This window comes from Myotis yumanensis, unplaced genomic scaffold (assembly GCF_028538775.1).
Source record: "Myotis yumanensis isolate MYYU_CA2020_CCGP unplaced genomic scaffold, mMyoYum1.0.hap1 SCAF_5, whole genome shotgun sequence".
Classification (NCBI taxonomy): Eukaryota; Metazoa; Chordata; class Mammalia; order Chiroptera; family Vespertilionidae; genus Myotis; species Myotis yumanensis.
This window is the reverse complement of record NW_027223756.1, coordinates 85774042-85798207: the sequence shown is the minus strand read 5'-3', so window position 1 is coordinate 85798207 and position 24166 is coordinate 85774042. Positions and strand designations below refer to the sequence as shown.

The window sequence follows — 24166 nt, the reverse complement described above, 5'->3', positions numbered from 1 at the left end:
TCATCCAACATGCAAAAACCTCCCCCGACCATGCTTCACAAATCCTGCCCACACCACGACAGTTCTACCTATGTACACAGAATAGCTTTCTTCATATGTTTCTTCCTGAGGACATTATTTTTAACACATTTATTTCATTGTTTTATGTCTTCGTTGTTTTATGGAATGACCCAAAAAAGCAGAAATTACACCTGCTTTGTTCACATAAATTTTTCACAAAGGTAAGTGATTAGATGTGCACTTACATAGAAAGAAATTAAAAAATGTGAAGTGATAAAATGAAAAAGTGATGAAGAGATAATGTTCCCGGTTTAAAAGAGTAGCTTCAAAACAACAATAGTAAGTAAAATGGAATGGATAATTAAATACTAACTGAAACATGATATGAAATGGCAATAATTTAATAACATCACTATAGGCTAACAATTAAATTGTAAAGACTTAGAGCTAAAAGAGCATAATGCTCTGAGAAGGTGCTGAGTTAACTGTTCTTTCCATTAATCTGGAATTAAGTCTCCATGTATATGAACATTTACCATATAGGAAGGTTACAATTCAAGTTTGTTGAAAAAGATTGAATTGTGACATGAAAGCTGGCATAAATGGCTATCGATCTGAAAGAATATGAAATTGATCCTCACCCTCAGACATCTGATAGTATCAGAGAATTCAAACTCAGAGTAAGAGTAACCAATACATTTGTTATCAACATCAGAAACTACATATAAAATTTACAGGTGGGTAAAGCCATCTCAAATAAATAAAATAAACTCAGTAGTGAGAAAATAGATCTATTGAAATAAAATTTAAAAAAATTGTGGTAAAAAATATCCTACAGAAGTCAATTGAGTATCAATGGTCTATAGAAACTATTTGAAATGCTATACAAAAATGGGAAAGTAACACATGGGCATAGATAAACAATAGGTAAATCAAAATGGTGATCTAAGAAATGAAGTTTGCTGAAACTGTGTAATAGTTTGAAAGAACAAGGAGAAACGACTTTTGCACACATTAGATGAGGAAAAACTGGAAGAGCAGTCATGTTGATTGAGGTTGGGACTTTCGAACTGGTAGTAAAAGGGGCTCCTCTAATTTTATTGGTAGAAAATAAAGTGTTACAATTTTAGAGAAAACCTGACGTCAGCTATAAATATTACAAATAATGATGTTATTTAATTCAGAGTTTCCCAGCCTCAGCACTGTTGGTACTCTGGGACAGATCCTTCTCTATGGTGAGGTCTGTCCTGTGAATTAAAGGTTGTTTAGAGCACCCCTCCATCCACCCACTCCTCCCCAGTGTGACATTCACAAATCACCCTGGACATATCTCAGTGTCTCATAGGGGACAAAGTCACCCCTGATCAGAAAAACATTTTGAAATTAATAATTTAAACATGTTATAGCATTGATATGACAGCAATTTAATGATGAAGAGTGTGAAAGACCATTAAAAGTGTGGGTAGCGTTATCCTACGAACTCTTCTGTAGCCATTGAAATAAATCTAATGATCAAGCAAGCAAACAAACACAGCAATCTCTTCCCTCCGGACTAAGTAGAATGGCCTCTCAGATGACAACAGGTAAATGTTCCTGCCTTCCATTCCCTATGACCCTCTCCTGCAGTGTCATGTGGGTTATTGGAATCACCTGGATTAGATCTCTGAGAGGAAGGTCATTGTGGGGATGTCTGAATTCCTCCCCAAATGGTTGATGATAGAGATTAAAGTTCTGTTCACAGGCAAGAAGGCAGGAAGGTGTGAAGCATCAGTCTCAAGCCAGAATTAGGCCTCCAAACAAAGAACAATGACAAATAAACATGACCATGCTCCTCCCAGCCTAAGTTTATACAAGCTGAGAGACTGGAGTGGAGAAGTTATTTATAAATCCCTGTACCTCTAAGCACACAATTCTTCTGGAAAATAATGTTCTGGACAGAAAGAAACATTTTTCCAGATTCACTGTTTCCAACAGACCAGGTTACAAGTCATGTGAATTCAGTTTTTTTCCCCCCTTTACTCCTTCTCCATGAACTCTCCCCTCATCCAGATCTCTAATCTCCTAGCATCCCATCTCTACTCTGAGTGTGTCCTCCAAATCTGAGATTGAGGAACCTGTCTACATTAGGTCTCTTTGTCTTCAGCACTGACTTGTGTCGGGAACACAGTCCTGATAGGTCTGGAAAATTCCTGTTCTCATTTTCAACAAGGGGAGAGCTGACTCTTGAGACAATAAACCTTGGGCACTACACTTGTTGGCTTTCTGACATTTTTGCTATAACAATAAGGAGTTTTGTACTTCCATCACAAGTTAAGACTGTCCTTTGGTCCCTCATTATAAAAATGATTGTTAATTCTAAAAAAATTATTCAGATATTTTTATGCACTGTAAACGGAGGCTAACACCCTATAAGGATTGTCTGACTTAATTTTTATAGGCAACTTACCATGAGAAAGCACATTTATGAGCTCCATTCTCCTTTGCAGAAATGGGACTTGGAGAAGTTTAGTGATCTGCCCAAAGTTAATATCCAAGTAAGTGATGGGCCTTCATTTTAATTATGTCAGATGCTTCCAGGGCAGTGTCCATCAACCAGAAAGGATTTCTCCCTGGGCTGTTAGGCAATATCTGAATGGAGGACAATAAATACCTGTGATCCACAGGAAAGCACCCATACATGGAATTATTATTCTGCCCAAAATATTAGCAGTGACACCTGTTCTAGGCCAGCACCTCTCCACTTCAGAGTGCATACAAGTCACCAAAGTTCATAGTGCAAATGCAGATTCTGATTTGTCTCAACTGAATCCAGGGACTGCATTTCTGACAAGCTCCCAGGTGGTGTTGATGCTGCAGGTCCTCTTGGTCTGTGGACCACAGTGTGAGTAGCTAGGCTGTGGCTCTGTGTCAGAGTCAGGTGGAAATGATTCTAGGTTCCATGAAACAAAAATCATCTTTGCATAGAACTTTGAAGGAATAGTGTATTCACTTATTCTAGAGGTTGTGGTAAATATAAGGACCCTTCAGTGATACAAAACAATGCATTTCTGAAAAGGAATCTGTAGCAGGCAGAGTAAGGACCTCCTAAATATGAACACATCATACCCCTGTAACTTCGATATGATATTTTTATGATAAGGGGAGGATTGGGGTAGCAGATGGAACAGGCTTGTTAACAGACTGACTTTAAGATAGAGGATGAGCCAGTCTCATCCAGGTGGGACTAAGGTAAGCATAGTGGTTCTGTTAATGTTGAAGAGAAAGACAAAAGATTTGGTCTCAGAAAGATTTTGAAAATGCTACCCAGCTGGCTTGAAGATGGAGGAAGGAACATGAGCCAAGCAATGCAGGCAGCCAGCCACACGGACAATCATTAGAAAGAAACAGATCCTCCCCTGAGCCTGAAGGAGCCCAGCCCTGCATGGATCTTGATATTAGACACTGAGACTCACTTCAAGCTTCTGACATCCAGCCTGTAAGAGCATAGGTTTGTTTGTTTTAAGCAATTGCTGTGGGAATACTTTACAGCAGCTATAGGATTCAATGTAGACATTTATTCTATAAAACTTGTTTGACAGAAACTTCCCTTGGGTCAGGGCATTTCATGTTAAACACAGGCATGAAGTAGAAAAGGAATTTTAAGTAGATTTGGAGATATTCCCCTCCCCCTTATGCTGGTACAGTGAGGTCCTCGCTGCATAAACTGACTGTGCTGCCTCTGTGGCATTAAGAGTTAAGGTAGAACGGGTGACCTCTATTTCTCCATCTATATAACTACAGTGACTTTTTTTTCCTCAGCACTCTATATCTTTGCCTAGGAAGTTGGTCTGTCCTCAACTTACATTCCCCGAATGCATGCCAGAATTTCTCATTACAAGTAGAGACCACTGAGGGAAGAGGCTGAGTGTGGGGTAGGATTTTCTGTCAATTGTTCCAACAGAGAAAGTGAATGGGTAAAAAATCCAAGAATATATGCAGCCCTGCCAATAATAAAGTAATTAATTCAAACTGAAACTATTTAGTATCCTCTTCAGACTTATTAAATACTTTTTTCATGTGAATACCCAGCATGAAAGAAGATGCTACAATGAATGTCTCACAAATTGCTATTGAAATGGGCCAACTCCTTGTATTTTCAATAAATACAAAACATGCTCAAATGCACACCATTTCTGAAATTTCATACAAACACTCTCACTCCACTGCACTGTTCTTCCAACATAATTTTCTATTACCTTCTTCCCAAAAAACAAATCTCAGATATGTTTTCATTTTACTGCAATCATTTTATGCATCTCACTGCACAGTGTTATCCTACTGGACTCCCATTCCCAGCATTTAATTGTTAACTATGGTCCTTGTAGTGCAGATTCAAACACCCACAGCTTTCTTATTCTATTAACTAAATTAATTTCCAATTGATCACTAACCAAGAATACAGACACAAAGATATCTTGTCTCTGAAACAGGCTGCTTGGACTCCTATGTGACTCCAGTAAAAGTTCTGATGTTCCATCCTCTCTGACCCTCTCTTGATGTATCTGCTGGGCTCCCAGACTCACCTGGATGGGGTCTCTGAGAGGAAGGTCTCCGTGTGAATTGCTCCCTGGATGGTTGATGACAAGACTGAAGCTTTGCCGCACAGGAGACAGCAGGAAAGAGTGAAGCATCAGTTCCTGAACCAGCTTAGGAATCAAAAGCAACAGCCATGTGCTGTCCTCCAGCGTTGTACAAACTGAGGGCTGTACAGGAGAGATATTTACAGCTCTCTCTATACCTGACCATCAGGCACATTTCCCTTGTGTTATTCCAACCTCTAAGCACATGATCTCCCTCTGGGCCTCTGGAATAAGCAAAAAGGAAATTTTTCCTAATGGTTCACTCATCCCAAGAGACCAGGCTGGAAATCAAGTGAGGTGTTTTTATGACTCCTTCTCTTGAGCTCACCTGCTTTCCAGAGGTCTAACCTTACCCATTCCTGACTTCATGTTTTCTTCAAAGTCTGATTTGGGGTAGGACACTGATCTTATATCTCTGGAAAATTGCTATTCTCCTCCTCAACCAGGCAGAACTGCCTTCCTTTGATATGCAATACTGTGTCCCTCCCTGTTTGGCTTCCTGACACATTTGTCAAAATAACTGGGGATTTTGTACTTACATCACAGGTTAAGAGCTAACATTTAGTGCTTCATAAAATATTTATGAACTAGAGGCCCGGTACATGAAAATCTGGGCACTTGGGGCGGGGGTACCTCAACCTGATCTGCACCCTCTCACAGTCTGTGATCCCTCAGGGGATGTCCACCTGATGGCATAGGCCTAATCCCTCTGGTTGAGAAGCACTGCCCCACAGTGAAAGCTTTTGGAATTCCAATTTGACAGAATTCTACTTTGTTAGAATGTCTCTGTGCATATGAGTCACCCAGGAGTCTAGTTTAAATGCAGAATCTGAATTATCAGGTCCTGATGGGCTTGAGATTCTGAGAATCAATGTGCTATGTGATGCTGATGCTTCAAGTTCTGGTCTGTGAACCACTCTGAACAGCAATGCTGTGGCTCTGTGTTAGAGTCATAGTTGCATGTAATTTTGAACAAGTAGGGTTTCCACTCACTCTGGAGGCTATTATAAATTTATTGTTCACTTATCCTATGTAATAAGAGACTAATATGCAACTTGTCCCCTTAGGCAGGAGTTCAACTTAGTGGGAGTTCAACTGACTGGGAGCTTGACTGCTTGCTATCACATGCGCTGACCACCAGAGGACAGTGTGGGCCAAAGGAGGCCCTGGCCAGTGGCTGGGGAAGGGAGGCCCTGGCTGGCAGCCAGCTGCTGCTAGATACCCTACCCATGCTTGAATTTGTGCACTGGTCCTCTGGATTCATATAAAGATTCATAAATGACATTATATAATAAATTTCTAAAGAATGCCTTCTTCAATTATTTTATACTACAGGCCTGGTGCATGAAATTGTGAATGGTACAGTCCTTAGGACTGGCAGGCAATCGAAGCCAAGCATCTGGCATGGAAGGGCAAGTCCCAGCTGACCTCCTGGCGCTTGGCAGCACCTGGGCCCCCATGCCCCTATGTGTCCCCTCTGCCTGAGTACCAGCCCCTGAGTCCCCATGAGGAGATGCGGTGAGCATGGCCAGACGCGGTGGGTCAGGGCACAATGTGGGCCTCTGGGCTGCCCAGTGGTGCTGCACAGAAGCCGGGTGGGCAGCGCGCTCTCTCCCAGCTGTCCTCGCAGACTGGCTCCTGTGCAAACGCACAGGGAGCCCTACTGGTCCCTGTGGTCCCAGTGGCGGTGGCCCAGCTCACCCATGAGAGGCTGCGTGGGTGCCGGGTGGGCTCCTTGTGGATGCTCAGCACCTGAGCGTGGGGACTTCCCCTGCAGGTGAGTTCTGGCATCCTGGGGGAGGTTAGTAGGGGGCGGTGAGAGCAAGCTCAGCGGACACCCCACATTCTCACTGCACCTCCATTCCTGTCACCCCTGCCCCCAGGTAGCCAGCGAGAGGTTACAGTGCGTCACTGATGCCTGACATGTTCCACACCACTCCCTGGTGGTCAGTGCACATCATAGCCAGTGGTCAAACTCCCAGTCTCCTGGTCAAACTCCTAGTCAAACGACTGCCAGAGGGGACAATTTGCATATTAGCCTTTTATTATATAGGATAAGTGTCATTGAGAAGCCAAATAATATATTACTGAAAAAGATTTTATAATATGCAGAGTGTTCATCTCCAAAAGATGCTAACATCTTAGCCCCAGAAAATTGTAATATGTCATTTTTCATAGCAAAGGAAGATTAAGGTAGTAGATGGGATGTGTTTGCTAACCAGCTGACTGTAACAAATAATTGCCCAGGCATCAAAAGCAAAATAACCAAATGGGAGTACATCAAACCAAAACGTTTGCAGAGCACATCACGATGAAAGGCAATCTACTGAATGGGAGAGGATGTTTGCCGATGATATATCTGGTAAGGGGTTAATATCCAAAATACATGGGTAACTCCTGCAACTCAACATAAACAACAAACAATTCAATTAAAAATGGGCAGAAGACCCAAGTAGACATTACTCCAAAGCAGACATACAGATTAAAAGAGATTCATCATCACTGATTATCAGGAAAATGCGAACAAAACCACAATGAGCTATCATCTCTCACCTGTCAGAATGTCTATTAGCAAAAGTCAACAAACAACCAGTGTTGATGAGGATGTGGAGAACAGGAAAGCCTCATGTATTGTTGGTGGGATTGCAAACTGGTGCAGTCAGTATGAAAAATAGTATGTAGATCCTTTAAAAAGTTAAAAATGGAAGTTATATATGACCCAGCAATTCCACTTCTGGGTATTTATCTGAATAAAATAAAAATAATTATTTGAAGAGATATATGCACCCCTATGGTCATGCAGCATTGTTTACAATAGCCAAGATATGGAAGCAAGCTAGGTGCCCACTGGTAAATGAATGGATAAAGAAGATGTGGTACATATATAAATGCAATATTACTCATTCATAAAAATAATGAAATCTTGTCATTTGCAATAACATGGATGAACATAGAGAGTATTATGTTAAGTGAAATAAGTCAAACAGAGAAAAAAATTCTATATGATTTCATGTATATGTTGAATTAAAAAAATAGAAATAAAATGAAACAAAGAAATTTATACATACAGAAAAAAAACTGATGGTTGTTAGGGAGGAAGGAGTATGAAGCTGGGGACAAGGATAATGGTATTATGAAGTATAAACATCCAGTTATAAAATAAATCATGAACTACAATGTACAGTATAGGGAATAGACTCAATAATACTGTAATAATTATGTATGGTGACAGATGGTAACTATGATTATGTAGCGATCACTTTCTTAAGAATATCAATGTTGAATCAGTATGTTATACACCTGAAACTAATATAATATAATATAATATAATTAATATAATATTGAATGTCAACTATAATGAAGATACATTTGTCAATAATTATGTATATCAGGCTAATGTAATCTCCATGGTCCTATGAATGTGGAAGAGAGAAGAATATATAGTTGGTATCAGAGGAAGATTTTTTTTTTTTTTTTTTTCTTGGCCCTAGCTGGTTTGGTTCAGTGGATAGAGCATCTGCCTGCGGACTGAAGGGACCAGGGTTCAATTCCGGTCAAGGGCACATGCCCAGGTTGTGGGCTCGATCCCCAGTAGCGGGTGTGCAGGAGGCAGCCAATCAATGATTCTAATCACTGATGTTTCTATCTCTCTCTCCCTCTCCCTTCCACTCTGAAATCAATAAAAAATATTTTTTAAAAAATGCATTCTTGTAGTACACCATTAACAACAATGGAGGACAGCTCCTGTAGCAGAAATTAATGCCCATTTCAATCATTCAATAAATATTACATAGAAAATATACCACATAAGAAACTATTGTTTAAAATAATCTGTCTTCAAATTCTTTAATAAATGATAGAGAAAACAATTTCAGAAATGCCAGAATTTAAACTGGAGCTCATTCTAAAATTTCTTATATTACTTAACCCAGTTTTAAGTCAGGCATGCTTCATTCCCATCTAAAATGCCAACGACTAACACTTGGCCTGGTGCATGTAAGTGGCTCTGGCTTCTCCATATCCTCCTGCACTATTTAGTGCCACACAATTGATACTTTAGTATATAGTATTACAGTCTCTTTACTCCAGACCAGTAGAAACAGTTGCTAGAAAGCAAAGGCACAGTATCGGATACAGTCACTGATATGGCGCCTGGGCCCAGGAGGTGGGAGGTTCCAGACAGTACAGAGGCAACCTAAAGAGAGTCATAAATATTCTCCCCTGGAATCGAGGCGAGTATCATGGCAAGGCAGCTGGAGAGGGACGTGACATTCCACCTCACTCATTTCCAAGTTTTTTCTCCGTCCTTAGTAAAGGAGCTTCTGGCAACAAAATGCACTGTTAGGACAAATCCTTTGTTTAGAGACATTTCATTACACTTTTCTCTAACTGGTCTTGATTTCTAAATGCTATATGCCTCCCCTACTAAAAGCCACACTTTTAAAAGTCACCAGCAATATTGTAATGAAAACCAACAGCCTTTTCCAATCTTTAATCTGATTAGAATCTGATAACTTTTTCACCCCACCCCCCTTATTGATGTACCCTGTTTCATTTTTGTGTATGTGCTCCGAAGTTCTTTGTAATACCATAAAAGTCTTAAGGGCAGACGCCATCTTCAAGCCAAGAAACACTTGAGAGAGCCTCTATGCGGCAGGTAATACCAATAAAAAGATCAATGACATACGGTTCCAGTGACTTATTCTTTTTGTATGTCCACCAGACTTTCCCACTCTAGATGGTCAATAAATCTCTTAATGTAAAATTGATTTAACCAGTTAACTGCCACCATATTGTGAATTTAATTTAAAAAGGTCCGTTGCTTGTGTCTATAGATGCTTATGGCGTGCAAATGGTTAAGCAGCTTATAATATTCTATTAACCAGAAAAGTCCATGCAAAGTAAAAACAGCTATGGCTCAAGCACAGGAAAAGGGAGATATGTGAAATATTTACACATCAAGTACTTCCAGAGAAAAAGAGATTTAAACTCCTCATTCCCTATTTTGGGCGAATAAATGCATTTTGAGTTTTGCTGTTTTAGCTCCCACTTTTCCCTGCTATTCCTTTCGTTTTTATGAACTGACCCCATAGCATTAAAAAAAAAAAAATCTGCCTTGGGTCCTGGCCGGGTAGCTCAGTAGGATAGAGCCATCGTCTGGATACACTAAGGTCGTGGGTTTGATCCCCCGTCAGGGGGTCAGGGCACATACAAGAATCAACCAACGAATGCATAAATAAGTGGGACAACAAATCGATGTTTCTTTCTTTCTTTCTTCCTCTCTCTCTCTCTCTATCCTCCCTTCCTCCCTCAAGCTTTCCCTCCCTCTCTCCGCCCTCACCCCTTCCTCTTTCTCTAAAAAATAAATAAATAAAAATCTTAATATGCCTTGGAAAGAAAAACAGCCAATGACATTCAGATGGCTGAAACTGGGGTGGTGGTTATTTATTCTGGAGAAGCTGGAAATCCTTTGTTCCGTGAAAGGAAAGGAGAAAAAGGAAGATTGGGTTTGCAGGCAAGCGTACTCGACCACCGGACACTCATTCTCTGTTAAAGCAGGAGGGAGAGGTCATCCTCTAGGGGTGAGGGAGGCCGGGTGGGTAAGAGGTTTGAGGACCCTAAAGATTTCAATGATCCTTTTAGGGGAGCGAAGGCAAAGTTCAAGGCAAATAAAGGAAATTAAAGACCCATACCCTTACCAAATGGATTAGGAATAAAAGAAAGTTAGAAACACAACGGCTCCTATTGCCATTAACCGATCGACGTCCAATATGACCCATCAGTTAAAATACAGAACTAGAAAGGAGCCTTTTCAGGGGAATGGGATAGAACTACACCAGTAAAATGTTTCTGCATATAAAACTACAGGAAATATTTCTTGGAAACAAGCAAATAAGCCTACACTTTCACGTTTTGTTGCTGTTTCTAGCGTTCCTAATGAAGCAAGGCTGAAAAAAAAACACAAAAAACAGGGCAGTGAAGAATGATGTGTAGATCAGATGCGGGGGAGGAGGGGCGGGCATGAAACACTATCCGCCTAAGTGAAGACGATGCTCATCTGGTGTTTGTCCAAACAGTAATGACTTCAAGGCACATGTACCAGGTCCCCAGGATGATCGTCCCGGTGCGGACATGGCAACAGCCGCAGCACCGGGTGCTGTAGAACCGGTCGCTGCGGCTCCGCTTGAAAGTCATGGACACCATTGGGAATCTCGCGGGCCTCGTTCTCGGCCGGGACCCCGACAAAAGCTTTCCGCTCGACGGATGAACCCAGCTAGCTCTGTCCCTGCGTCCAAAAGCCAACGACGCGTCTTCAAGCCCGCCCCCGGTCCGGGCCCCAGCCAGCGCCTGCGCGCCTGCGCACTGAGGGCCGAGCCCAGAGCAAGATTTTTTAAATGATACACTGCTGGCTTTAAAGATGGAGAAAGGGCCCTAGCCAGTTTGGCTCAGTGGATAAAGTGTCTGCCTGTGGACTGAAGGGTCACAGGTACAATTCCAGTCAAGGCCACATACCTCAGTTGCAGGTTTTGTCCCAGGCTAAGGTCAGGGCCTGTGTGGAAAGCAACAACTTGATGTGCTGCATCTCTCTCACATTGATGTTTCTCTTTCTTCCTCTCCCCTTCCCTTCCACTCTCTCTAAAATCAATGGGGAAATATTCTTGGTTGAGGATTTTTTTTTTTTTTTTTTTGTAATGGAGAAAGGGCCATGAGTCCAAAGAAGGAAATCTTGCCAATTATGACAACATGGCTAGACCTTGGGGGCATTATGCTGAGTGAAATAAGTCACACAACGAAAGACGAGTACTATATGATCTCACTTATATATGGACTGTAAGTCAGATGGTGGTTAGGGGCTGGGGCTGTGGAAAAGGGGAGATGTTGGTCAAAGAATACAAACTTCCAGTTATAAGATGAATAAGTTCTAGGGATATAATGGACAGTATGGTGCCTATAGTTATACTACTGTACCATATACTCCAAAGTTGCTATGAAGATAAATCTTCAATGTTCCAACCAGAAAAATTATTAATTATGTATGCTGATGAAGGTGTTAGCTAATGCTTTGATGGTAATCATATTGCAGTTTTTAAATGTATCCAATGAACACTCAGTACACCTTCAACTTACATAATGTTATAGGTCAATTATATATCAATAAAGCTGGAAAAAATACAGAAAAGAAAACATGATTAGTACAGCATTCATATCTGTTCTCCAGGGTCTATAGAAAGAAAACTAAAGTAATCATTAGTTGATACTCTGTATTGCAGTAGTCCTGTTCTGCACCAGAACATTTTAGGAACATTATATGTTATATTCTTTTAGATATAATTCTTTATGATTTGTTAACCCATAGTGATATTATTAAATTATTGCTACTTGATGTCATGTTTCAGTTAATGCTTAATTCTCAATTCACTTTTTCTTGATTAGTTGTTTTGAAACTACTTATTTTAACCTGATTTCAATTCATTTTTTCATTTTATCATTTTTCACATTTTTAGTTTTGTTTCTAGATGAGTTCACATCTATTCACATACCTTTGTGAAAAAATAAAAACGTGAACAAAGCAGGTGAGGTCTCTGCTGTGTTGGGTCATGCAGTATGATGGCAAGGCCAGAGAACAATGAAATAAATGTGTGTTTAAAATACTGTCCTCAGGAAGAATTACATGAAGAAAGCCATCCTATATAATAAAAGGTTAATTTGCAAATCGATTAAATGATGGAATGACCGGTCGCTATGACATGCACTGACCACCAGAGGACAGATGCTCAACGCAGGAGCTGCCCCCTGGTGGTCAGTGCACTCCCACAGGGGGAATGCCACTGAGCCAGAAGCTTTGAGCCAGGCTCACAGCTGTCGAGCACAGCAGGGGTGGCAGGAGCCTCTTCTGCCTCCACAGCAGTGCTGAGATTGTTCTACTGGTGGCTTAGGCCTGCTCCCCACATCCCTGGAGGGCACCTGGACTGTGAGAGGGCACAGGCCAGGCTGGGGGACCCCCACTCGAGTTCACGAATTTCATGCACCAGGCCTCTAGTTCAATATAAAGAGATAAGATTGCCATGGTGTGGGCAGGATTTGTAAAGCATGGTCTGGGGAGGTTTTGCATGTTGGATGAAGACCTGAACCAGGACCAGAGTGTTTCTGCTGGGTGTGTCAAAAAAGAGATGAAAACCCAAAGCCCAAGAAATCATTCAAAAGGTGCCACATAAGAAAAGGGAGAAGGGGATTAAAATCATCCCAAATTGGACCCCATAAAAACGAATTGGTCAAATGACTCTGGAATAGGTACAGAAAACAAATATTTTACTTCAAGTGTTCAACTTTTGTTACAATCATGTGTTTGAGGAGATGATTTAGCCCTTCACTCATTATGAAGAAGTACAATAAGGAAGGCATGTCTGTCTTTTGGACAAGCTTATGTTTGCTGGCATCAATGGAATGTGTGAAGGGTTTAAATGCTGCCAGATCCAAGAAGAGTTTTCTTCCTCAGTCTCTCACCTGAGCTTGTTAAATCTCTATTTTCCTCCTCCATTTCAGTTTTTGCCCCCAATCCTTTCTCCTCTACATTTATTGAACAGATTTTTTAAAAATGTGTGATTAAGTACAGTGAAGAAAATGTCCACCCCGGTATGGAGCCCCAAGTTTATTTTTCTATGAAAGGCTTAATGTTTGCAATTTCTGGAAACTTTTCTATATTTGACCGGTGGAAGATCACAGATCTGGCCAACTTGTGTTGAACCCATTCCTGGCATAATCAATGTGACTGGGGTGAGAGAGACATGGGAATAACTGGGCCATGGTGTGGTGGTGGTGGTGGTGTGTGTGTGATTTGTGGATGTGAGAGATCCTCAGAGCAGGGATAGCTGCATTCATACATTTGAAGGTGGCTCTAACACTATGGGGCCAGAACTCAGTCAAGAGAAGGTACTAAGGCCTTGGTTTGGCTCAGTGGTTAGAAGATCGGCCTGCGGGCTCCAAACCCATTAGGGGGTGTGCAAGAGGCAGATGATCAATGATTCTCTCTCATCATTAATATTTCTATCTCTCTCTCCCTCTCCATTCCTCTCGGAAATCAACAAAAATATATTTTAAAAACAGAAAGAGAAGGCACTAAGGAGGGGATCTGTTTCCATTCACAGGATACCTTTGCCACAAGAATAATATGAGCATAAGTGGTAGTATGTATGAGGAGCTGGGACTGCACTGGGCGGAGACACCTGGAAGCTCATTCCTGGTATCCCCTTGTCCTTTGCTGATTTTCATCTGTATTCTTCCTTGTAATAAATTGTGACCAGTATTATGGAAGCTTTTCTAGGTTATGAGTCTGAGTGAATCATTCACTCACATCCCAAGCCCTCATTCCTCCAGCCACCTTCTTTTGCGATCTTCATTGAGCTTGTCATTGATTTTTAGGTTCTTGCTCATTTGCTATTTCCTGTCTCTCTCCTCTGGACAGAATGGAAAAGGAACCTTGTCTATGGCTCTCATGAGAGCAGAATACCAGAATACGAGAATGGTCAGAAGTCAAGCCCTAACCCTGCCAGACATGGGAATAACTGGGCCATGACGTGTGTGTGTGTGTGTGTGTGTGTGTGTGTGTGTGTGTGTGTGTGATTTGTGGATGTGAGCAGTTTCCAGACAAGGGGTAGCTGCACTCATACATTCCAAGGTGAGGCCAGGACAATATGAGGCCAGAACTTACAATATGAGGCCAGAACTCAATTAAGAGAAGGTACTAAGGAGGGGATCTGTTTCCATTCACAGGGCACCTTTGCAACAAGAGTAATAGAGTTTAAGTGGTAGTATGTACGAGGAAGTCCCTGTGCCTGAGTTGTCAGCAGTAGCAGACAGGCCACCTCAGTCCTCAATGTGTCTGCCACCACTTCTCCTCACTCTCCCTCATGCTCATCCACCTTGCAAACGGGCTTCACTTTTGTTGGACATTTGAATAAAGAAACTTCCTCAGGACCTTTGCACTGGCCAGTCCCTCTCCAGGGCACACATGTTCCCACAGAGCTTGTATCTCCCTTCCTCTCTTGTGTTAAATAAAAAGTTTCCCCACCCCTGGTTTCTCTCCCACTCCCCCGCCCAGCTTGTTTCCCTTCCACCTCCTGCCTCTGCCGCCTTGGCCCCGTTCCTGTCTCTGCCACCTCTACTTTGCTTCCTTCTGTAGTGCTTTGCTTCCATGTTGTCTTCAGTCTTTGCTCCCAGCCAGTATATGCAAATTAACCGCCATCTTGGTTGGGTTAATTTGCATATAGTTGCTCTAACTGGCTGGTGGGGGTAGCGAAGTTATGGTCAATTGCCATCTTTGTCTTGTATTAGTGTAGATATAGATATTTTATGTTGAAAGAAACCTTAAGAGAAGTTTGAAGAGGATAGCAATGAAAATAATGAGTTTTTGAATTAACATAAACTTAAAAGCTGTAGAAATTTAGACATGAAAATTTAAAGTATATGGTAGACATGAACTTAAATGATGAAGTACTTTTCCTATGTTAATGCCTCAGAGGCATCAAAATTGGGAGGACATTTACATTTATGAAATAAGAAATTCTCTACCGGCTAAAGTGGCTATCTCCAAACTCATTATAATTTTTTTTTTTTTTTTACTTAAGGATCAATTACAACTCATAATGCCTTTACCCAGGGGAGGCTAAATGAATGAATTGAGACACTTGATCTCAGTTTCCTGAAGAAAATTTCATTGGATAAATGTGTATGCACTTTTTAATGCTAGTGTAAAATTACCATCTGAGAGATTTAAAACAAACACATTCATGCTCTTACAATTCCTGAGGTCAGAAACAGGAAATGGGTCTCAGCAGGCTAATACCAAGATGTTTGCAGGGCTACATTTCTCCTGGAGGCTACAGGGAAGAGTCTATTTACTTTCCTATTGCAAGCTTAGATGAGAGTGTAAAATAATCTAAATAAGTTTCTTATAACTAACAAATATTTCACAGGGAGGGACTAAATGACAGATCTTAACTTGTGATATAAGATGAAATGCCCAATTCTTTTGGCTAATGTGTCATGAAGCCCGTTGTGTAACATTCAAAGATTACATCAAAGAAATTTATTTCTCCCCCTTGTTGAAAAGAAAAATAGCAATTTTCTGAATCCCTACCACAAGTCAATATTTGGAGATTCAAGTTTTCTAATCCATACTACATCCTCAGTCTTAAGTTTGGAAAATTTTTAAATCAGGGTTGTGATAAAGTGCTGGGATGTTAGTCCTCTGAAATGCAACAAATGTTATAAGGTTGAACTAATAAAAACTGGACTCACTTGAATCCTAAGCTGGTCTTTTGGGAACACAGAATCTCCAGGAAAACATTCCCTTCTGTCCAGACCCACAGGGAAATCAGGTGATTAGAAGTTGGAGTAACAAGACAGAAATGTACCTAATGAGCAGACATAGAGAGCTGTAAATATCTCTTCATCTCCAGTCTCTCAGCATGTGTGTGACCTTGGGCTGGATGGAACCTGTTTTGCTTTTGGAATCCTAAGTTTGTCTAGGCGACCTGTGCTTGCCTCCTTTCTGCTGTCTTGTTTGGGCAGAGAGCTTCAGTCTCCATCAGCAACCATCCAGGAGATTGGACTTTTTTAAGGAGGCCTTCCCCTTAGAATTGCCAATCAGCTGAGTCCAGAGGTCAGGTCGGTACTACAGGAAAGGGTTACAGAGCGTCAAAGCACATGTATCTGAGGTCTCTTGACAGGCACCAGCCTATGGTTGTTTGTTTTCCTGATTAACTAATTAATGACTGATTTATGATGCTAAAAGGAGAAGTGAACATTAAACTAATTGCTGATAATGAACTGATGGAAGACCAATTAGAGATGGTAATCTGAGGCATGAAGTGATTCAAGTAGAAGTAGAATGTGTACCCTGAGTTTTGCAACTAAAGGGAGTAGGAAAAGGGAGTAGTGGATATAGACGTATGTCCAGTCAAATGAGGGCAGTTCTTTATTTTTATCATGGTGTCTATTCAACTACGTTTCCATTGATTAGAAAGATCTAGGTCCAATATATTTCTTGAAATATTACCTTACAACAGTAGTTCATGAGACATACATTTCACAGGATCTTCTTTCACTCTGGTATTTACTTCACATGAAAAAGAATCTAATCTAATAAAAGACAAACATGGTACACTTCCCATTGGCTAATCAGGGCGATATGCAAATTAACTGCCAACCAAGATGGCGGCCAGCAGCCAGGCAGCTGAAGTGACCAGGAGGCTTGGTTGCCCTGGCGATGGAGGAAGCCAAGGTTCCCCGCCTGCCACTGCCGGGCTCTGAGCTGCACTCTAAGAAACAATGTTGCAATTATAGAAGCTAAACAACCCCCAGATACCTGCTTTCAGAAGCTGAGACCTCAGCGCTGTAGCTGCAACAGTGTTTCAATTATAGAAGCCAAACAAATCCCAGATACCTGCTTTCAGCAGCCGAGGCCTCAAGCTGGAGCCGGCCTCGGAGCTAAAGCCGGCTCTCAGCTCCAGTGACAGCCATAGACGGTAAATAAATTCCAGAATAAAAAAAAAGAGAAAAAGGAGAGGTTGGCAGCTTCAGTCGCCCACTAGCCTGAAACGGCCCTCAGCCCCTCACCCAGACTGGCCAGGCACCCCAGTGGGGACCCCCACCCTGAAGGGGGTGTGACCAGCTGCAAACAGCCATCATCCCCTCATCCAGGCTGGCCAGGAACCCAAGCGGGACCCCCACCCTGATCTGGGACACCCTTCAGGGCAAACCAGCTGGCCCCCACCCATGTACTAGGCCTCTATCCTATATAGTAAAAGGGTAATACGCAAACTGACCGTAACAGCAGAAAGACTGGGAATGACTGGTCACTATGACACACACTGACCACCAGGGGGCAGACGCTCAATGTAGGAGCTGCCCCCTGGTGGTCCATGCACTCTCACATGGGAGGAGCTCTGCTCAGCCACAGGCCAGGCTGATGGCTGCCAGTACAGCGGTGGTGGTGGGAGCCTCTCCTGCCTCCTCAGCAGCACTAAGGATGTCCGACTGCAGTTTAGGCCTGCTCCCCGCTGGCAAGTGTACATCCCCCGAGGCCTGCCGGGCTTCCAGAGGGAAGTCTGATTGCCATCTTAGGCCCAATCCCCTGGGGAGCAGGCCTAAGCCAGCAAGTGGTCATCCCCTGCGGGGTCCCAGACTATGAGAGGGCACAGGCCTGGGTGAGGTAACCCCCCCTGCCCCACCACAAATTTTTGTGCTCCGAGCCTCTAGTAAATAATAAATAACAAGCGGTATGATAAATAGCTTAACTTTGCAATTACTTCATTTTCTGTGACCTGAATATATTTGTGGGTTAGTTATTCATTTGTTTAGTTTCTTTTAAGTCATCTGTAAAGTCTTGACATTTATGTAGTTGGGTCAGAGTATTTTATTCCTTTTTGATGCATTCTTCCAAACAATGAATTGGAGGTTTCTTTCACCCACTTTGTTGTTGTTATTGAGTACCTTCATGTGTGTATATGTGGGCAAGTGTGAGTGTTTATTAATAGTGTGGGCTCAAGTCTGTCACTCAGTCATATTGCATTCTCTCCATTGTTTTTCTAAATTTTATTTTATTTTTTAAAAATAATTCTTTATTGTTGAATGTATTTCATGTGTCCCCTATCATCCCCCATTGACCCCTTCCATCCTGCCCTGCCCGGACACCCCGCTCCAGGCCTTCTCCCAGCCCCCCCTCATTGTCTGTGTCCATGGGTTATGCATATATGCATACAAGGTCTTTGGTTGATTACCTCCTACTCCCCCACCCCCGCAAGTCTTCTCTCTGAGATTCCACACCCTGTTCCATGTTTCCATGTCTCTGGATCCATTCCCTTCATCTGTTTATTTTGTTACTTAGATTCCACATATGAGTGAGATAATCTCCATTGCTTTTGAATTTCTACTTTTCTTACCGAAAAAAATCCAGCTGTTACTTTTATATTCTTCACTTGTGAATCCTTGCTATCACAAAAATCAAAGTGAATGTTCTTCTATGTATGCAGTGCTAATAAATCACCCTACACACATACTGCCAACTTGTTTCACATCTCCATTGTTCCTTATTATTCCTTTTGGCCTTCTGTTGTTAGTTCTATTTATAAAACAGGCATCAGCTTCTATGATCCTCTGGAAGGCATCCTCTTTTCCTTACTAAAGATTACCTTTACCTTTCATTAGCAAATTTGAACCCAATATCTTTATAGAAGAAGAAACTATAGCTTAGATACTGCTTTCCTCCAAATTTAAAATCCATTCCACCTGGCCGGCATGGCTCAGTGGTTGAGTGTTGACTTATGAATCAGGACGTCGCTGTTAGATTTCTTGTCGGTCTGGGTTGCAGGCTTGGTCCTTGGTAGAGAGTATGCAGAGGAAAGTCAATCACTGATTCTCTCTCATCATTGGTGTTTCTATCTCTCTCTCCCTCTTCATTCCTCTCTGAATAAATAAAAATGTATTTTTTAAAAAGTCATTCTATAATATTCTGTTACTTCCAAGTTATTGGAAATTTAAGCTGGAATTAGTGGCCCATGTTGATATTAAGTTATTATTATTATCTGTTTTTATATAGATTAATTTGATTCTCACTTAAATTTGTTTCATACAGATTTTTTGTAACCACTAACTTAATCTACTTCATTATTTTGATAATCTATACTCCATAAATTTTTAAAAAAACTTATATGTTGTGCTTTGAATACATATACACTCATATGCAATTGTACAAATGCATAAATAGCATCCTGTGCCCAGCAGAAATTATCTTTATGTGTTGTACAGTCTTTTTTTCTGTGTCCACTCTTCCTTATTACTGAACAATACATTAGGATCTTCCCTCCAATCAACTAAAGTGATGCCAATTTATTATTACCATGTATACAAAATATTTTATGATGTGGCTGTGCTATTCACACTTTGAAAGTGTGAATAATAATTATATAAAATTATACAAAAATATTGTGGAGTTGTTACATTAAAATTCTGGTTCCCCACCAGAGGCAATATTGTTCCCCCAGAGAATATTGAGCAAAATGCAGAGACGTTTTTGTCAGTCATATGGAAGGTGCAGGTAGGTAGAGTCCAGGGTTGCACAGGAGAGACCACACCACAAACAATGATCTGGCCCACAATATCAATAGTGCAGAGATTGACTGAAAGAATATATGTACTTGTAATATTTATATCTGTCTTCAGATTGGTTTACCAATGTTTTGACACTTATAGTTCTGCCAGAAAAGAAAATAGAGTACCCCTTAGCTACCTGTTTGCAAGTTCCAACCTTGGCCAATGTGATACCTTTTTAAGTTTTCCCCAGGCTGAGACATGTGGAAGAATTTTTTTTGTTGTTTACTGAACTTTTTCTAACTTTTATCAAAGATTCATATATTTGATGGTCTTGTTAATTTGAATATTATTTGTATATGCCTATTTTTCTTTCATTTTTAGCCTTTTGAGTGATTTCTAAACATGATTATGGTGGGGGAGATGGAAGAGTGTAAAGGTGATAGAAGGAGATAAAAGGTGATAGAAGGAGACTTGACTTGGATTGCTAAACACACAATACAATATACATCTGATGTATGACAGAATTGTATACCTGAAACCTATGTACTTTTGTTAACCAATATTACCCCAATAAATTCTATGAAATTTAAAAATAAAACTCAATATAATTATTATTTCTCAATTGACTTTGGGGGATGTTTTGGCCATAAAAATGTTTCACATTTGTTTAGTTAAATAAGTCTGTCTCATTACTACTAAGTCTCCTGACTTAATTATGATGGTTTGGCCCACTCATACATATTAATGTGCAGTTTTCTATCATTTCACATGAAAAAGATTGGTTACACTTAACAGTGAGTAGGCAATCCCTCTAATTTTTTGTAATGTGACTGAGGGAGGGGAACAACTGTATTTCCTTCCAGGTTGATATATTTCCAGCTTTTATTAAACAATTCAATGTTTCCAAATATATTGAAATGCAGACTTACCATGAGTACAGTGCACTTATATATTGAGACCTAATTCCTGATCCATTCAAGAAATAACAATGGAGCATCTACTATGTGCCACAATTTCTAGAAATATTATAGATTATCTTCTACGTCTATGCCATTGCCAATTTGATTACTAATTCAAGTTAGTAACCCTAAATTATTGCTATTTAGTATACATTTTATGGTTAGTTTTTTAGGCTCCACTCAATTTTCTTTAATACAGTTACTTGCAATTTGCTCTGTTTAACCAGGTTTCATTCTCCCTGCCATTCTTTTCATTTCATAACCTCTTATTTACTTAAAGTTTGCCTATGTAAGTGCACATATAATCACAAACATTTGTTAAAATACAAAGGTGAAAAAAACAGGTGAAACCCTGCATGTTTGGATCTGACACTGTGATTGTGAATTCAGAGTACAATGAAAAAATGTTTTTATGACCAGGTGCTCAGGGTTAAATCATATGAGGAAAGTTACTCAAGTATAGAAGGATGAATTGTCATGGCATGTGCAGGATTTCTTGATCACGTCTTGAGAGGCCTGTGCAAGTTGGATGAAGATGAAATGAGATCAAAACCCAAAGACTAAAATAAAAAATGATGCCTCATAAGAAAAGTGAGAAACGTCTCGTCTCATTTATCATCAATCATATAAAAACCCAATCATATCAAAAAATATAGAAGAGGCATAGGAAAAAAACAGTCTTCTACTGCTTGATGTTTAAAATATTCACCCTGTGCTGTTTTTACATATTTCCTTTTGTAAATTATTGGTTTATTTTTTGGTCAGATTCCACATGGGGTAGTTACATCATATAATCAAATACCTTTGTATTTTTGACAAATTTCTTTTTTCTCCTCTATTAATTTTGCTTGGCTTTAAGGGGGATATAATTAGGGTTGGGAAGCAGCCAGAATCCAAAGAAGATTTTTCTTCCTCATTGTCTATCAGAGACCACCTGAGCTAACTAAATCTCTCTTGTTCCTCGTTTTCATTTTATAGCTCTCTCTCCCTCTATGTTTATTCAATCTATTGTTTATGTTTCTTTAACTACAGGACAAAAAATTTTCCATAGCAATATAAATCCCAAAGCTTATTTTTCCATGGAAGGTGTACTATAAGAATATCAAAATACTATTTCTAAATATTTTGGAAAAGAAGTTGATCTGCACACCTAGACTTGTATCTTCTCAAAGTTTAAATACTATGGGAGTGAGAAGGAAACAGAAATAACAGAGGTGAAAAGGCCATGGTGTGCTGTTGTGTTTTTTTTTGTTTTGTTTTGTTTTTGTGTGTGTGTGTGTGTGTGTGTGTGTCTTGTAAACTGAGAGCAGTGCCTGGACTGATATATTCCAATGTGACTCCAATACCAAGAGGAGATACTAAGGAGGAGATCCTTTTCAGTTCACAAGATGCTTCTGCAGCCAGATTAATAAAGTGCAAGATTTACTTAGTGTGCACAAGACACTCCCCATGACCTGAAGTTACAACAGCAACACACAAACTACCATTTTTCTTAATATTCTCTGAAACCATCTCTGATCCTGCTTTCCTGTGCTCATTCCTCTTGACACTCTGGCTCATTTTGAGCCCTGATTTTCTAAACAATCATCTTCCTCAGGGTCTTTGCACTGGCTGTTCCTTTTGTCTGACAAACACTTATGCTTCAGTCTCCCAGATAGTGATGTTTGAGGTATCTGTTTAAGTGTCATCTTTTGGCAAGTCTTGGCTAAACTCTATCAAAAAGAACACCCTCTATCCACTCTCTCCATTTACTTTTCTTTATAGCAGCTGCACCATTGGATATATTTTATTATTTTTATCTGATTATATTCTTTCTCTATGATTAGTTTGTAGAGACTATGTTTTCCAGCATCCCATACTCTGAAAAATGCCTGGAACATGGTCTGTAGTCAATATGTATTCCCCGAATGCATGAGAGATATTCTCAATAAAACAGCAGTATACGTTATTTTTGAAGAACATATTGATGGTAGAAAAGGAAATTCTAATGACAAATGCTAATAGATATACCATAATGGGGACCAAGTCAAACACCAAAATGAAAATTACTTTCTTGATTCTAAAACATAAATATGTCTTTTATTCTCAGTTACAAATGCTTGCTAATGTGAAATTTTGTTTTTCATTTTTTCTATTTCCTGGTAGTCACCTACAACACAAGGAATCCTACAATGGTACACACATTTCAGAATTTCTTCTTCTGGGACTTTCACAGGCACTGGAACTACAGCCCCTCATATTTGGGCTTTTCCTGTCCATGTACCTGATCACTGTGTTGGGAAACCTGCTCATTGTTCTGGCCTTCAGCTCAGACTCACACCTCCACACACCCATGTACTTCTTCCTCTCCAACCTGTCCTTGGTAGACATCTGTTTCACCTCCACCACCATCCCAAAGATGCTGTGCAACATCCAGACACAGAGCAAAGTCATCACCTATGAAGGCTGCATCACACAGATGTATTTTTATACACTCTTTGTAGTGTTGGACAACTTTATCCTGACTGTAATGGCCTATGACTGGTTTGTGGCCATCTCCACCCCCTGCACTACATGGTTATCATGAACCCCCGGCTCTGTGGACTGCTGGTTCTGGTGTCCTGGATCATGAGTATCCTGAATTCCTTGCTAGAAAGCTTAATGGTGCTGTGTCTGTCCTTCTGCTCAGACTTGGAAATCCCCCACTTTTTCTGTGAACTCAATCAGGTGATCAAACTTGCCTGTTCTGACACCTTTCTTAACAACATTATGTTACATTTTTGACTTGTGCTACTAGGTGGTGGTCCCCTTGTAGGGATCCTTTACTCTTACTCTAAGATAATCTCCTGTATATGTGCAATTCCATCAGCTCAGGGAAAGTATATAGCATTTTCTACCTGTGCATCTCACCTCCCAGTTGTCTCCTTATTTTATGGTACGTGCCTAGGAGTGTACTTTAGCTCTGCTGCTACCCAAGATGCACACTCAAGTGCAACAGCCTCGGTGATGTACACCGTTGTCACACCCATGCTGAATCCCTTCATCTACAGTCTGAGGAACAATGACATAAAGAGGGCCCTGGTAATATTCTTTGGCAGGTAACCTTTTCAAGGGACAACTGTACTAGTTTGAAGAAGTGCCCATGAATGCAGGCTTCAAAGCCTCAGAGCCTGATGTTCTGAACAAATAAAGCCAATCTTTGGACCATATATGATTGGAAATTCTCATCTCATGGGTTAACATGAATTATTTTAGCATAATTTATTCTCTTGTGACATATATCATTCAAAGGAATATTTCTATTGTTTCCCTGAAAGAATAGTCATGAATTCCACTACCACTATGGACCAAATTACATTTGGGTACTAAGGATATTTACATAATTTTAATTTAGAGGAAAACCTAAGACCATAGTCTTCAAGGTGCGCATCTAATCTTTTTTAAAAAAAATTATTTTATTGATTTTTTACAGAGAGGAAGGGAGAGGGATAGAGAGTTAGAAACATTGATCAGCTG

The 24166-nt window shown here is 40.5% G+C and overlaps 1 pseudogene; it reads left to right on the top strand.

The window, feature by feature from the left end:
• Positions 1 to 11325: 11325 nt before the first annotated feature.
• LOC139011474 (olfactory receptor 7A10-like) lies at positions 11326 to 23752 on the top strand (annotated as a pseudogene).
• The last annotated feature ends 414 nt before the right edge of the window (positions 23753 to 24166 follow it).